The sequence below is a fragment of the Leptonotus elevatus genome, unplaced genomic scaffold (genome assembly GCF_054856555.1).
Source record: "Leptonotus elevatus isolate MCC_2025b unplaced genomic scaffold, RoL_Lele_1.0 HiC_scaffold_183, whole genome shotgun sequence".
NCBI lineage: Eukaryota > Metazoa > Chordata > Actinopteri > Syngnathiformes > Syngnathidae > Leptonotus > Leptonotus elevatus.
The window spans coordinates 25,001-30,000 of NW_028233574.1; positions in this window are offsets into that span (position 1 = coordinate 25,001).

A 5,000-nucleotide genomic window follows, 5' to 3' on the forward strand; every position below is an offset into this window, starting at 1 on the left:
CGGGGCTTGTTGCTGGCCGTTGGCGGAGCTCCAGCGGACCGGGGGGAGCGCGCCCGTCTTCGGGGCTTGTTGCCGGCCGTTGGAGGAGCTCCAGCGGACCGCGGGGAGCGCGCCCGTCTTCGGGGCTTGTTGCTGGCCGTTGGAGGAGCTCCAGCGGACCGCGGGGAGCGCGCCCGTCTTCGGGGCTTGTTGCTGGCCGTTGGAGGAGCTCCAGCGGACCGGGGGGAGCGCGCCCGTCTTCGGGGCTTGTTGCTGGCCGTTGGAGGAGCTCCAGCGGACCGCGGGGAGCGCGCCCGTCTTCGGGGCTTGTTGCTGGCCGTTGGAGGAGCTCCAGCGGACCGCGGGGAGCGCGCCCGTCTTCGGGGCTTGTTGCTGGCCGTTGGCGGACCGGGGGGAGCGCGCCCGTCTTCGGGGCTTGTTGCTGGCCGTTGGCGGAGCTCCAGCGGACCGGGGGGAGCGCGCCCGTCTTCGGGGCTTGTTGCCGGCCGTTGGAGGAGCTCCAGCGGACCGCGGGGAGCGCGCCCGTCTTCGGGGCTTGTTGCTGGCCGTTGGAGGAGCTCCAGCGGACCGCGGGGAGCGCGCCCGTCTTCGGGGCTTGTTGCTGGCCGTTGGAGGAGCTCCAGCGGACCGGGGGGAGCGCGCCCGTCTTCGGGGCTTGTTGCTGGCCGTTGGAGGAGCTCCAGCGGACCGCGGGGAGCGCGCCCGTCTTCGGGGCTTGTTGCTGGCCGTTGGCGGACCGGGGGGAGCGCGCCCGTCTTCGGGGCTTGTTGCTGGCCGTTGGCGGAGCTCCAGCGGACCGGGGGGAGCGCGCCCGTCTTCGGGGCTTGTTGCTGGCCGTTGGAGGAGCTCCAGCGGACCGCGGGGAGCGCGCCCGTCTTCGGGGCTTGTTGCTGGCCGTTGGAGGAGCTCCAGCGGACCGCGGGGAGCGCGCCCGTCTTCGGGGCTTGTTGCTGGCCGTTGGAGGAGCTCCAGCGGACCGGGGGGGAGCCGGGCGTTCGAGTTGCCCAGGCAGGGGGTTATCCTCCACTAGCAAACCTCCATGAGCAGCGGAGCCCGTCAGCTGCGCCAAAAAGAACCACACGAGGGCGACCTGGGGTTGAAATCCCCCGCCACATAGGAACGAATGCCGGGCGTTCGAGTTGCCCAGGCAGGGGGTTATCCTCCACTAGCAAACCTCCATGAGCAGCGGAGCCCGTCAGCTGCGCCAAAAAGAACCACACGAGGGCGACCTGGGGTTGAAATCCCCCGCCACATAGGAACGAATGCCGGGCGTTCGAGTTGCCCAGGCAGGGGGTTATCCTCCACTAGCAAACCTCCATGAGCAGCGGAGCCCGTCAGCTGCGCCAAAAAGAACCACACGAGGGCGACCTGGGGTTGAAATCCCCCGCCACATAGGAACGAATGCCGGGCGTTCGAGTTGCCCAGGCAGGGGGTTATCCTCCACTAGCAAACCTCCATGAGCAGCGGAGCCCGTCAGCTGCGCCAAAAAGAACCACACGAGGGCGGCCTGGGGTTGAAATCCCCCGCCACATAGGAACGAATGCCGGGCGTTCGAGTTGCCCAGGCAGGGGGTTATCCTCCACTAGCAAACCTCCATGAGCAGCGGAGCCCGTCAGCTGCGCCAAAAAGAACCACACGAGGGCGGCCTGGGGTTGAAATCCCCCGCCACATAGGAACGAATGCCGGGCGTTCGAGTTGCCCAGGCAGGGGGTTATCCTCCACTAGCAAACCTCCATGAGCAGCGGAGCCCGTCAGCTGCGCCAAAAAGAACCACACGAGGGCGGCCTGGGGTTGAAATCCCCCGCCACATAGGAACGAATGCCGGGCGTTCGAGTTGCCCAGGCAGGGGGTTATCCTCCACTAGCAAACCTCCATGAGCAGCGGAGCCCGTCAGCTGCGCCAAAAAGAACCACACGAGGGCGACCTGGGGTTGAAATCCCCCGCCACATAGGAACGAATGCCGGGCAACCAGGGGTCGAAATCCCCCATTGAAATGAATGGCGGGCAACCAGGGGTCGAAGTCCCCCATTGAAATGAATGGCGGGCAACCAGGGGTCGAAGTCCCCCATTGAAATGAATGGCGGGTTACCAGGGGTCGAAATCCCCCATTGAAATGAATGGCGGGCGACCAGGGGTCGAAATCCCCCATTGAAATGAATGGCGGGCAACCAGGGGTCGAAGTCCCCCATTGAAATGAATGGCGGGCAACCAGGGGTCGAAGTCCCCCATTGAAATGAATGGCGGGCTACCAGGGGTCGAAATCCCCCATTGAAATGAATGGCGGGCGACCAGGGGTCGAAATCCCCCATTGAAATGAATGGCGGGCAACCAGGGGTCGAAGTCCCCCATTGAAATGAATGGCGGGCAACCAGGGGTCGAAGTCCCCCATTGAAATGAATGGCGGGCTACCAGGGGTCCAAGTCCCCCATTGAAATGAATGGCGGGCTACCAGGGGTCGAAGTCCCCCATTGAAATGAATGGCGGGCTACCAGGGGTCGAAATCCCCCATTGAAATGAATGGCGGGCGACCAGGGGTCGAAATCCCCCATTGAAATGAATGGCGGGCGACCAGGGGTCGAAATCCCCCATTGAAATGAATGGCGGGCAACCAGGGGTCGAAGTCCCCCATTGAAATGAATGGCGGGCTACCAGGGGTCGAAATCCCCCATTGAAATGAATGGCGGGCGACCAGGGGTCGAAATCCCCCATTGAAATGAATGGCGGGCTACCAGGGGTCCAAGTCCCCCATTGAAATGAATGGCGGGCTACCAGGGGTCGAAGTCCCCCATTGAAATGAATGGCGGGCTACCAGGGGTCGAAATCCCCCATTGAAATGAATGGCGGGCGACCAGGGGTCGAAATCCCCCATTGAAATGAATGGCGGGCAACCAGGGGTCGAAAGTCCCCATTGAAATGAATGGCGGGCGACCAGGGGTCGAAATTCCCCATTGAAATGAATGGCGGGCAACCAGGGGTCGAAATTCCCCATTGAAATGAATGGGCCCATTCATTTTCAATGGCCGGGCTACCAGGGGCGCAGTACCACCTGTCGTCATTAGGGGCGCTGTAGATAGGGGACCGAGTCCCCCCATTCGAGAGGTTTGCACCCAAACCTCAAAATGGTTGGTGTACAATTATAGGAGAGACCTTTTTAAGACGTGGGAGCTCCAGGGCAAATCAAGGGAGGCTCGACCAACCCATATCCGCTTTAGATGCACTTTAGGTCGGACTCCCTTGCCAGATGGTCCCCTCCTCAGCCTGGTTCTCGAATTTTTTCTAAGTCAGCCCAACTTGGAAATATTTTCAGAGTGCCACTTTCAAGGGAGTTTCGCCCAACCCCTATCCGCCTAAGAGGCACTTCAGGTCGGCCTGACTGGCCACATTTTCCCCCTCCTCATCCTGGTTCTCGAATTTTTTCTAAGTCAGCCAAACTTGGAAATTTTTTCAGAGTGCCACTTTCAAGGGAGTTTCGCCCAACCCCTATCCGCCTAAGAGGCACTTCGGGTCGGCCTGACTGGCCACATTTTCCCCCTCCTCATCCTGGTTCTCGAATTTTTTCTAAGTCAGCCAAACTTGGAAATTTTTTCAGAGTGCCACTTTCAAGGGAGTTTCGCCCAACCCCTATCCGCCTAAGAGGCACTTCAGGTCGGCCTGACTGGCCACATTTTCCCCCTCCTCATCCTGGTTCTCGAATTTTTTCTAAGTCAGCCAAACTTGGAAATTTTTTCAGAGTGCCACTTTCAAGGGAGTTTCGCCCAACCCCTATCCGCCTAAGAGGCACTTCGGGTCGGCCTGACTGGCCACATTTTCCCCCTCCTCATCCTGGTTCTCGAATTTTTTCTAAGTCAGCCAAACTTGGAAATTTTTTCAGAGTGCCACTTTCAAGGGAGTTTCGCCCAACCCCTATCCGCCTAAGAGGCACTTCGGGTCGGCCTGACTGGCCACATTTTCCCCCTCCTCATCCTGGTTCTCGAATTTTTTCTAAGTCAGCCAAACTTGGAAATTTTTTCAGAGTGCCACTTTCAAGGGAGTTTCGCCCAACCCCTATCCGCCTAAGAGGCACTTCGGGTCGGCCTGACTGGCCACATTTTCCCCCTCCTCATCCTGGTTCTCGAATTTTTTCTAAGTCAGCCAAACTTGGAAATTTTTTCAGAGTGCCACTTTCAAGGGAGTTTCGCCCAACCCCTATCCGCCTAAGAGGCACTTCGGGTCGGCCTGACTGGCCACATTTTCCCCCTCCTCATCCTGGTTCTCGAATTTTTTCTAAGTCAGCCAAACTTGGAAATTTTTTCAGAGTGCCACTTTCAAGGGAGTTTCGCCCAACCCTTATCCGCCTAAGAGGCACTTCAGGTCGGCCTGACTGGCCACATTTTCCCCCTCCTCATCCTGGTTCTCGAATTTTTTCTAAGTCAGCCAAACTTGGAAATTTTTTCAGAGTGCCACTTCCAAGGGAGTTTCGCCCAATCCCTATCCGACTTAGAGGCACTTCGGGTCGGCCTCCCTGGCCAGATTTCCCCCCTCCTCAGCCCCGGTTCTCAAATTTTTTTCCAAGTCGGCCGATCTTCCGGATATTTTCAGAGCGCCGCCCCCGGAGCCTCCGGAGCCTCGGCAGCAGGCCGTCGCCCGCGACACGCCGCACCTTCTCCCACGTACGAACGGCATCCAAGACCCGCCTTCGGAGGGCCCCCGCCGGCCGGCCTCGCGCCGGTGTTCGGTGCGGGCGGCTCCTCCGGCTCGCGGGTCGCCTTACAGCGCCCCGGCCACCGCGAACGCCGGCCTTTGACGGCCCGGCGCTCGCACAGCCCCGGCGCGCCCGATTGGAAGCGAGGCCGAGACGCCCCCCGAACCGGCGACGTACGCCCCCCCTCCCTTTAACCGGGGCGGGGGGGTTACGAAGCCATCACCCGGCCGTCCTACGACGGAGCCCGGCGCCCCGCCGGCCCTCCCTCCCCCGCCCGACAGGCGCGAGCCCAGTCTGGGGGAGGTTGGCGCCCGGAGGC